This window comes from Schistocerca nitens, chromosome 5 (genome assembly GCF_023898315.1).
Source record: "Schistocerca nitens isolate TAMUIC-IGC-003100 chromosome 5, iqSchNite1.1, whole genome shotgun sequence".
Lineage (NCBI taxonomy): Eukaryota > Metazoa > Arthropoda > Insecta > Orthoptera > Acrididae > Schistocerca > Schistocerca nitens.
The window spans coordinates 388,710,467-388,723,019 of record NC_064618.1 but is presented as its reverse complement, the minus strand read 5'-3'; the positions used below and the strand labels follow the sequence as shown (position 1 = coordinate 388,723,019).

The 12,553-nt window shown below is 41.4% G+C and overlaps 1 pseudogene; it reads left to right on the top strand.

The window, feature by feature from the left end:
* Positions 1 to 11,371: 11,371 nt before the first annotated feature.
* Positions 11,372 to 11,468, top strand: LOC126261387 (U6 spliceosomal RNA; annotated as a pseudogene).
* The last annotated feature ends 1,085 nt before the right edge of the window (positions 11,469 to 12,553 follow it).

Genomic DNA, 12,553 nt, shown 5'->3' with positions numbered 1-12,553 from the left:
CCTTTGAGATTAGACGTGGTGAGTTGATGTTAGTCAAGAATGACTTTTAAGCATCAAAGATGCCATCAACATGTTACTGGGATTGAACTAGGTAGTATAATATGGCTACGGAAGCTGGACGTTCCTTCTGCGTTATAGCAGAAAGACTTAGCAGAAATGTAAACACTGTAGATGATTGGTGGCTGCTGTGGTCAGGAGAACGTACGGTCGCAAGAAGACCGGGCTCCGGACGGCCACGTGGCACTCTGGCGCATCGTAGTGCGTCAGCAGCGGCAATCTGAACAGCAGTTGGCAACACAGTGACGCATCGAACTGCTACAAATCGGTTACTTCAAGGACAGCCCGAGCTAGATGGCCCGTAGCGTGCATTCCACTGACCCCAGACCACCGCCATTTGCGACCTCAGTCGTGTCAAGCGAGGGCTCATTGGAGGGCAGGGTGGAGGTCTGATGATGAAAGCTGGTTCTGCCGCGTTGCCAGAGATGGCCGCGTGTCGATTAGGAGGAGGCCAGTTGAGGGCCTGCAACCAACCTGTGTGTGTGTGCAAGATACGCTGGACGTACACCTGGAGTTACAGCCTGGGGTGCGATTTCGTATGGCAGCGGGAGTACTCTTGTGGTTGTCTCATGCCCACGACAGACTGGTTATTCGACCTATTGAGTTGTTATTCGTGAACAGTGTTCCAGGTTGTGTTTCCCAACAGACTACCACTCGCTTACGTACCACAGTTGTAACCCAACACGCTCTGCAGTGTCTGGACATTAAATTGAAAAAAAAAAAAAAATGGCTCTGAGCACTGTGGGACTTAACATCTGAGGTCATCAGTCCCCCAGAACTGAGAACTACTTAAACCTAACCAACCTAAGGACATCACACACACATCCATGCCCGAGGCAGGATTCGAACCTGCGACCGTAGCGGTCCCGCGGTTCCAGACTGAAGTGCTTAGAACCGCTCAGCCACTCTGTCCGGCTAAATTGAAACAAATGAGCCCTCGGTCAGTTATTTTTAGTCTTATTGACCAGGTTTCAACACTTCTAAGAGTGCCTTTATCAGAATTAAAACAGTTAAAATGGTCTATAACATAGCTACAAATTTATAGGAAAAGATATTTTTTATATAGAAATACTGACTAACACTAAAAGACAGAAGCAGTGCTTACATGTCACATATAAAATAATTAACAGGCCAGAAGGGCTTTAGCCACAAAATATATAAAAAGGAATGCGTGAAATCGAGCCACTATGGGCTGCTCGTACCTGTACAGCCACAGGTTGCAGCGGACTGAGGCGCCCGCGTTAACAAGTGCGGGCAGGTGAACACGACATGAGTTTTGAGTTAACTTAGATGAGAAAAAAATGTTGATATCAACATTTTGCACACCATGAAGAAAGGACGTAAATTAGGCATTCTGGAAGAATTCGAGATTTTTAAACATCTTTCTCGAAGTAATAATCTCACACTCAATGAACAGCTGCAGTTCCGTAGTAAAAATTTCTTCAACGGTATAAAACCGTTACTTGACATTTAATTTCGGGTCTCCTTGTGTAGTTAACAGTATTTTTTTCCGTCTAAGTAAACTCATAATTTTTCATTTATTGAATGGTTTATTGGCTGTATTTCATGTTATATCGTTTTCTAAAAGCTGTGTGTCCTTCAACCATTTCTGTATTTCCTATAATGACGTACTTTATGCTTCAAACTGTACTACTTAGTTCTGATGCAGACAAAATGTTACTTTATCTGACGCTGTTAAGCAAAATATTTCTTTTTATATTATGTACTGAAAAATATTCATTATAATGTCGTCTGTCTACGCTTGAATGGTAGGAAGCCAAGTTGTACCTGTGGCTACTAGATGGCACTCTCGATGCAATGTCATGTTCACCTGCCCGCACTTGTTAACGCGGGCGCCTCTGTCAGTTGCAGCCTGTGGCTGTACACGTACGAGCAGCCAGCCCATGGTGGCTTGATTTCACGCATTCCTTTTTATATAATTTTTGACTAAAGCCCTACTGGCCTGTTAATTATTTTATATGTGACATGTAAGCACTGCTTCTGTCTCTTAGTGTTAGTCAGTACTTACACTTTTTATATAAAAATGTCTTTTCCTATAAATTTGTAGTGATGTTATAGGCCATTTTAACTGTTTTAATTCTGATGAAGGCACTCTTAGAACTGTTGAAACCTGGTCAATAAGGCTTAAAAAAAACTGTGACCGAGGGCTCATTTGTTTCAATTTAATTTGGAAACGGTCACTGAACCCAGCAGCCATGTTTAACACTTTGTGTTTGGGCATGTTGCCTTGGCCTGCTCCATCACCATATCTGTCTCCAATCGAGCTCATATGAGACATCAGCGGACGACAACTCCAACGTCGTCCACAAAGAGCATTAACGGTACCTGTATTGACCGACAAAGTGCATGAGACATGGAACTGCATCCCACAAAGCGATATACGGTACCAGTATAACACAACGCATGCACGTTTGCATGCCTGCATTCAACATTCTGCTGATTATATCGGTTATTAATGTTCCAACACTTTATATTAGCAATGGCTTATTCCACGATTACATTACATTGTGATCTTGCTATGTTAATCACTTAAATATGTTACGTAGACAAATCTGTTCCCAAAATTCATTATCCAATATTAATTATTTTTTGGTGTTGTGATGTTTTCTTTTCTCGTCAGTTGTTTTGACTACTGTTTTGTGGGACGAAAATGGCGTTCGTTTGGAAGATATCGTGGAACATGAGTCGGCAGTTACAGCTAATGTGGGCTGAGAATCGCACAAGGAGCAGTTAAGCAGGCAACACTCATTGTAAACCCTGATAAGACAGCTCAAGTAGCGAATGAGAAGAAAATTTTAGAATTTGACAGGAGGTGACCGCATTTATAGAAGAAAATTGGACACTGTATGGGAGCTCGAGGAAGAGAGGTGAGACGCCAATCAAAGGTAGCATTAATTCAAACTAGTTACTCAGAATTCAGACACAAGACATGCAGTCCACATGCGGCGACCGCCACTGAATTCACAGCTGGACTTGTAAATTCCACTTTAGAATTAACTGTTATTCTTCGTAGGTGACCAGGTTGCGACGGAAGAGTACTGGTCAGACATAAGGGAATATGTGACATTAGAAAGCTTATGAAATATTTCTGGACCCGGTACCGCATCTCTGTATAAAATACTTGAATGATAAACTGTAAACTCCGCAGACGAGATTTCAAACTGATTTTCCTCGACAGCCATAGGATCCACAACATGATAGATTCCATCAAGGATGCGGTCAACAAACTGGGTACTACAGGAGTATATGAACTAAGTTCCGAGTGCAGAGCTGTCGATATGGGGAAGACAGGGAGACCCGTCAGTACACGAGTATCAGAGCGTGAACGACACGTGCGATTAGCATACCATAATAAATCGACAGTTACGGATCACCACCGTGACTGCGGATAGCTTATCTTGTTCCAGACAGCCCGTATCCTGGCGGAAGAGTCGTGGACGCACCAACACAAACATCTAGATGTGATTGAAATCGTTAGGAAACATGACAACATCAACGGAGACCAGGGTCCTGGCTGTCGGCGATCCCGGCCCAAGGGCCGCGAGCGGTCGCGCCACGGAAGTCCGACCTGTCACGGACGGGACAGCTTCAACAAACAGCTACCTGTCAACTGCCTGTGCCTTTCTGCGCACACCAGGAAGAAAACCTGCCCGCCAGAAGCCTAGCGTTGACTTGCAGGCGGTTGCCAATAACTGTCAAGCCAGCTAGCCCACGAACAGCTTCTTTCCGAGTCTCCCTTTCGTCATGACTAGGTTATTATATTCTGGGGCCAATAAAGTTTCCAAAAATATGACATGTTGACACGTATCTAGAGCCACCTTTCCCTCAGCAAATCCAGTCTTGCCCTGAGGGAGACCAGTGTAATCCGGTCGGAATGTTCGAAGCTTATGTAGTTACGGTTTATGGAACACACCCAAACCCAGCATGTACAATATTAAGAAAAAATACTGCCAATCCCTCTAAAAAAGAGTAAAATATCGAGGACTGAAACATTATAAACATTACTAAGTACGCTGTATAGCCTGGCTGCGGTAATATTCGCACAGAAAAAACGTAACACTCTTGTGACGATACACGTTTTTAAAAGGTAAACCCCTAAGTGTTCCGTGGATAAAAAAAAGCATATTACTAACAGTTTATAGTTTTCTTACTAATGAGTGGAAAAATAGATATATAGTACGATATATTTCGTTACGTTCATTGTAGATGTAGGGAAAATTGTTATTTTGGGATCACAATTTCACTTCAGACTGCATTTCTCGTGTTATTTTAAACTAGCATGCGTAAGATATGATGCTTCTTAAAAATGGCCCATTCATTTCTACCTTCACTTACAGAAATGATTAGCACATGGACAAATGTATGAATGTGTATCCTGGATTTCCTCTTGCGAGTCGCAAGTGTGACTAGACTACGAGAACACCTTTCCTTCCATTGTATCTCAATTTTTGTGAAGAGCATCACTTAAGAAATGCTTTTTACGATTTCTCCTCAGACAAAATGTCGCTGTCCTTTCACTCAGTGTCTATTATTGGATGTATTCAGTGCGAAGTTTGTCACCTCTGTGTGGAGACGGAGGTAGTCCGCTAGACCAGATTTAGCCTGGCAACCGAGACGCGCGTCTTCAGAAGTCTCAGGTCAAGTGCCGTTCCGTGTCCCGCAAATGGAGCTCCAGCCAGTTGGCTGCAGAAGTTGCAAGTGGCTGCAATTATGCCGCGGGCACTTCAGGCTAAATTCTTTCATTAACTGCGACAAAGAAGTGAAACAAACTTTCGTAAGCTTTCTTCCCGAGAGACTGGAAAGAGGAGACATGAATAACTCGTCGAGTGAGGCACTCGCTGCGATTGTTATACTGAACACCAGAACAATTGTGTTATTTCGTGCTATTGGTTATCTCTCGGAAACTAAACACCCGCGTTAAGCGGGGGATCATTTGACATGGTTGTTTCTTTTTTGAGCAGCAGTTATTCATGAGGCGATGATATTGTTAAGTTCTTCCGTAATAAATCGTACTCTCATTTGATAATTCCAATATTATTGCGGACGTTGATGATCAAGTAAGAAGAACACATCGCCGGCAAACAGAAAAACGAAACGGAACATAATGATCTAAGGGGTCTCATTTTACACGGCTAAAGGTGATATTATAGGGAGGCTCAAATATGTGTTAGTGTTTGTCTACTACGGTTTAATCGTATGCCGTAAATGAGTCTCCTTGTGATATTGTTATCCTGTAGCTCTGAAATTTCCAATGCCCATTCAACAATTATTCAGTTCTCTTTTCAAAACAGAAGCACGAACGTTACAATAGCGTATATGTAACGTAAAGACATTTTAAACAACTTATGGATGTACTGTTATGGTGAGACGCGCATTGAGGTGTACATTTGATCCAAGAACAGCACCATTTGAACAACCGGTTCTCCGTGAGATTACTGTACTGAAAGGAAGTCAGATTGTGATGACAAAATTTAGACATCCTCTTATACAATGTTTATGTGTAATATTCACACTTTTTTTTCAGGTTGATGAAATGTTTAGAAGAGATTGGATTCCTACACGTCTCAAGAAAGGATTCTTAGGACGACAAGCTACAACTGGAACCCTGGAATACGAGGAACGAGTTGAACGCCACTCAATGAGAAGTCGATAATGTCAAAAGACATGCTACACTACTGTCTCTACTGAGGATAATGGAAGAGAAACTTAAGTTTCTCGCCTACATAATGCAACAGAGTCAACCTTAGAAGGACAATAATGTGGAGCAGGGATATTCTTTTGGAAATGAGATGACTGAGGCCTCTGAAAATGGAACAGTCATTAACGATCAGGTTTCATGCTAAGGCATACTTCCATCTCTATGGAGACGTCAACAAACAGAACTGGCACCACTGGAGTACAGTGAATCCACACCCTCAAGTTGCTTAACACGGTGTGGAATAGCGTCTCAACCTGTATGATTGCTTCTTTTGGGATTAGCTAAGGACAGAACCTTCGAAGATGCACCTGCAATACTCCAAGGTCTCGGTACTGCAATTTCCAGAAAGATCCGTGCAGTCGGAAACAGCGAACGTTCGCAACTCGTGGTCTAGTGGCTAGCGTTGCAGCCTCTGGATCCCGGGGTCACGGGTTCTATTCCAGGGCGGTTTGAAGATTTTCTCTACCCGGGGACTGGGTGTATGTTTGTTCAAAATGGCTCTGAGCACAATGGGACTCAACTGCTGTGGTCATAAGTCCCCTAGAATTTAGAACTAATTAAACCTAACTAACCTAAGGACATCACACACATCCATGCCCGAGGCAGGATTCGAACCTGCGACCGTAGCAGTCGCACGGTTCCGGACTGCGCGCCTAGAACCGCGAGGTGTATGCTTGTCCTCATCATTCCATCATCATCATCATCATCATCATCATTCGTGCTACTGGCTAGACTGGACTGTGTAAAAATTGGACTGTGACAAAATTGGGTCTATGTACAGGCGCTTATGACCGCACAGTTGAGCGCCCCACAAACCAAACATCAAAGCGGTGATCATTAGTAATTCATCGTGGAATTCAGTTAAAGCCTCTGTGCATTCGTTGCTGCGGAAGAAAAGCACTCTGAAAACCTTTCTCTTGAATTTCGGGGTTGTCTGCTGCAGCATAAATATGATAACAAGAATTTATCACCCCATATTACGTCGCGGTAAACAAAAACTTTGTTACATTTTTTCCTGTACTGCCGTTCTGTAAAGTATTCGCAGAGTTAGTGTTTCCTATATAACTCTCAGTTTCGTAAAAAGTTCTATGTAATAATGTATTTATGCTTGTTATCCATGGAATATACGTATTTTGCGCATGCTATGTAAGAGCCTTCCGCCCCCTCTTTCATTGGTCCTGCCACTCCTTTCTTCTTGACATCGACAATGAATTTAACGATGTTACAGCTTGTCTAGTGACCACATTTCTGCTGTTACTGTGCATGTTTTTACTGCGAGGCGACAGAAGGCAATATTACTTCGTGGTGGAACGTGGGTACTGTGATGAAACGCGGTGTCATGTGTTATATCGTGTGTTGGAAGCAACATGTAAGAGCACAATAAGTGTGTGATATGTTACACTCAACTACACAATTCAAATTCGCGTGAGCTGGAATAGCATCCACATGAAAGTATCTTTCTCCAGTGTCGTTTATACTAATATTTTTAATGAAATCAATGGTTGTAGAATTTTATCTAGTATGAAATCAGACGCAGACAGATAGAGAAATACTTATATTATCTTAGTCTAGTACTGGGTGACTTAGTAGGCGTAACATGATGACACTATACTTTAAAAAATCAAAATCAAAACCGGGTCGATTTTCGCTCGCCGTAAATTAACGAAACATTTACTACTCCTATTTTTATAATTCTGGAGAACCAGCGAACTATTTCAGCGTAACTGTCTGGTAAAAGGCAAGAACACTTTACATTTTACTGAAATCACTGAGTTTGGAAGCAAAGTACGCAAAACTTTGTAGCTTAGAAACATCGACGAGTTGTTACGAACTGGAATCTGTTGGCTCAATGAGAAAGCCAAATTGTCTCAGTATTCTTCACACAGATCGGCACTCGTCATAGTAACGTAGTGCTAATTCGACTTCACAATGTAACGGCACGCTATAATTGCATAATGCAAATCGTAACGAGAAAAAAAGCAACGAAATAAAATAAAATAAAATGTAGAAATATAATCATTTGTTTTCTTTAGCCAGTTGGAATTGTTATATTATTTTAACCTCGGTAGCTTAGTCGAAGTTGTAGGATGAAATGAGAATGGCTTAACTTTCGAAAAATCGAGAAAGTTAAATCTGCTAGTGAATTATACATAATATGACACATCTCAAAAAATTGAGCAAATAAATATACATCCCCTACCGAAGACATTGTCTTACGAATTGATAGGTCTGGACCTCGTTGTTGGTTACTTCTTACAACTTTTGTTCAGGATTATAGGAAATGTAAAACTTCAGATAATAGCTCCTGTTTGTTCCAAAAAGAAATGAAATGATGAAAATCAATATGAAATAATAAATAACTTAAGTTTAATAATTAATAAAAGATATTAAATAACATTTCCACTTGAAGTTAAAATTCTGACGATTAAGCGAATTGTTTTTGTTATAAACATAAAGTGATCCTAGGTTTGTGCTTCTAAACCACTTAATTCAAAGCTTGATTCATCGACAATATTTGCTTTTAAAGACTATTGTAACAGCTCGCACTAAGCCCCTATTCAAAATTATTCTTCCCAGTATAAATAAATGCATATGCAGTATCTACTGCTTCGGTCTGAACATTTCAAGTCTCTGTCATACAATGTAATCCTTCACTGCTGGTATTGACATCACTTAAAATGTCTGGCCTATTAGGCCGTTGTCGATGTATGAAACTATCTCCTAGCGTTTCCTCTCCGACTGAGGACCAGGTGGTTGTAAACCAACGAGCGCCGTGGTCCCGTGGTTAGCGTGTGCAGCTGCGGTACGATAGGTCCTTTGTTCGTCTTCCCTCGGCAGAAAATTTTAATTTTTTATTTTCAGACAATTATCAAAGTTCAGGCACTCACATATAACCAACTTCGCTCTCCAAAATTTCAGGACATGTTCAGATTTGCTTGGACATATGCAGGATTTGACGGTCTACACACGGAAAAATTTGAAAACGTTAAAAACATGTTTTGACAGAGCACAGACAAAACTGTGCGACTGTGAAACTGTTGCATTCATTTGTTGCAGTTTATGTGACAAACTCTTACGTTTTCACACTTTTTTGGGAGTGATTATCACATCCACAAGAAAACCTAAATTGGGCAAGGTAGAAGAATCTTTTTACCCATTCACCAAGTGTACAAGTTAGGTGGGTCAACAACATATTCCTGTCATGTGACGCACATGCCGTCATCAGTGTCGTATAGAATATATCAGAAGTGTTTTCCTGTGGAGGAATCGGTTGACCTATGACCTTGCAATCAAATGTTTTCGTTTTCCATTGGACAGGCACGTCCTTTCGGCTACTAATCGCACGGCTTTGCGGTGCGGTCGCAAAACACAGACACTAAACTTATTACACTGAACAGAGACGTCAATGAACGAACGGAGAGATCACAACTTTGCAAAAATAAAGAAAGTAAACTTTTCACTCTAGGGAAGATTTGAACGAAGAACCTCTCGTTCCGCCGTTGCTCACGCTAACTGCGGCACCACGGCGCTCCTAAACTCGAACTCTTCTAGATGTTGCCTATCTTGCACATGGACTACTCAGTTTGTATATTTTGCTTAGTTTTTTCATAGTTCCACACGAGTTCTTCCTGTTTTCTCGATTGATCTGTGTTCAGTTTTTCAAGGCTTATCCACTGTGCCAACTTATAACTAAATCTGAGGGGGGTGCGATGGGGAGGTTGCCTTGTGAGGTAAAATGGTGAACTGCCACGAGAACTCGAGGGTGCGCCGAATATATACGCAGCGTAGAGAGCGCCACAGTCTATCACGTGGCGACGGCTACGAGATTATAGTTGAATTTGCCAACATTCTCGATTGAAAGTAACAGATCGTCATTCCTACGTTGCCTTGCTATCCAGCTGGAACCTATTAATACAGACTCCAGGTGACGCCTCATCAGACTCTTAACTGAAGGATACCTGCCTGTGTTCTCAGCCACTGACCTTCACCTAATAACCAACTATTACAGCAAATCTGTGGTGCAACAGCATATCATGTACAAATTTCATTGGTTATTCTCCACGAGTGTGATTCGCGAAGTATTTTCCCACAGGTCTAGTCATCTTCTTTTACATATCGTTACCAAAATTAATTTGCAAAAGTGTCAGACAGTGTATGCCACAACACTGAGGTGTCTGGAAAGCAGTCAAGTATGCTAATATTAACATATAGTACTTAGATGTGAGCCACTACTATTTTGACAGCAGGTTGTACCCCATAAATGTCATACAAGTCGATTCTGTTCACAAATGCCGCTGATGCATCTTTCATCCTATGTCTAGGAAAAAAGATTTGAAAAACTCGGAATGCAATATTCATCATGTTACATACACAGAGGCTCTGCCACGTAAGCAGATACAGAGCCAGTCAAGATACAAAACACTACGAGCTTCGAGATTTCAAGAAAGGGAAACAACTGCACAAACCAGTTTGTGTTACATGAAAGCAGTAGCTACTCAGTTATTAACTGCTTTCAAATAGTAAATTCATCACTCTTTGTTTTGCACTAGCAAACCGTCCTGCAATGATAACATTTACCAAATTGGATTACATCTGATTGCCATATCACTGCCACATGATTACAGTTACTAACACAATGCTAACATGGTTTCTCTAAGCACATGTCCCCTCAATATTTTTGGCTCATTCAAACATTTCCATCACAATGTTTCACCCATGTCAAGTAAACCTGTCCTGTGTACACATGGATCAGCACAAATATATCACCTGATATTCTACTGAAAACGGAACTACTTCCATCATAACTACTATCTCACACAACTCTCATTCACCCACCCATGCCCTAATAACGAGCTAAATTGGTGTGTTTCAAACTATGCAGTATGAATGCTCTTTTTGATCATTCATGAGGCTACTATGTCTCTTCTTGCAGTCACTATTGTCTTCTCGCGCCATTGGATGCAAAGGGCCATGCTTCGTCTCTGTAGAGTTAATCAGTAATTTACATGGTCACAGGTTGTGTCTTCTTGTGGTGTACTTGATGGTGAGTTAAAAGTTGCCTTGCATAAGTGCACTCAGAGATTAAATTGACCACTATTGTAAGAAAGTACCACTGCAAGAGCAATGTAATTTGTGTTAGCACTGAAAACAGTTTGGCAAAAATATTCGCTTGTTTCGAGAGTGTTGAAGACCTGCTACCTGCTCCAATCATAGTCATTTACGTCACACATTACATAAGTGTGTTTCATAGGCATGCCTACAAGACACTAAACTCGGGATGTGAGAACAAGGCGACAATAGGTGCAAACATGTGTTGCTGCCCCCTAGCGGCACCTATGTGAAACTGCTACTGCTCTGGGCCGATGCTGCGAGAGCATGCTACATTACAATCTGAGTTTTACATCCAATACGGCCAAATCTACAGTTGACAGTCCTGCCACTTACTAAGAACGACATCTCGCAGCAATTGGTTCGCAGATTGGAACTCGGCAGGCCTTGTGTTAGTCGCCACAGCTGTGTAAAGCAATGCCCAAGGTGAACCATGATTGACGCGACGCGATAACTGTATATACAATTTCAGAAGGCTCCTCGAATGTACTCGCTTCGGTGGTACATATACTAAAATTGGAGAAGATTAGCATGGGCGCTGCGCAAGTATGACACACAAAATCGTGAAGCGTTCCACATTTCTTTCGAAATCTTAATTTCTCATGTCTCACATCAGCTGATAATACCCTCAGCCACCTACACAATTTTGCTCCACATCTGCTCTCCATCTACGCAATTCTCCTCCACTCTGTTTTACTCACAACATAAGATGACAAAACTGGCAACAAACCTATCCCTCACATCACCAATGATCATCCAAAATTTCACATTAATAACAAGTCAGCAAGAACATCGAAACTGTAACTACACTTTGCACATTAACGCTTGTACCTATCACTAGCACCCCTTCAGCTCATTGGCAAACTTGACACAAATCACATCCAGTCTATCAACACAAAGCCTAAGCCTAGCACACGGAATAGCCTCTTTACTTCCTCAGTATCACACTCACTCAGCTGTCACAACATCTCCTCCTAATGTTACAATCAAGTCATTACGTAACACGCACATACAGCCACACACAACGTTTGAAATACCTTACTTCAACTTTACACAAGATAGCTGCAAGTTCCATACCTTTCTCACTCATATACTTTGACCTAAAATACTTCTTAGTTTGCATTACGTAATCTTTATTTTTGTCTAACACGTACAAATCTTCTGGTGCCTGTATGCCGCTATCATATACTGTATGCACACGGCCCCACAACATTTATCTTTATTCGTCTACCTGGCTGCAGCTGATGCCATCATTGTCTCAGTAGCATAAATAAACATGGGAAGGAAGATGCGTCTTTAATCGTTAAGTGTGTAAGGTATCCCTATAGATAAAGTTCATTCAACATTACGTTTCAAGTAATTTTCCTAGTGGCCTTGCTATCCAGCTGGAGCCTCATAGTACAGACTGCAGGTGACACCTTATCAGACTGTTAACATTACTTCTCCAAATTTAATTTTACTTCCCATGGAATTTGCTAAGTCAGTTACTGTCATTAGCGTAGTGAAGGGACTTTTTGCACTTCCCGGCATTTTACCCTTTCCTTCTTAATTGGCTGTCAAGTATGGGAATCATCAAAGAAAAAAAATACACTTTCATTCACGTAAACAAAATTAACAGCTAATGGTACATAATGTTATAAGCGATGTATGATATCTCAAATTTTATAG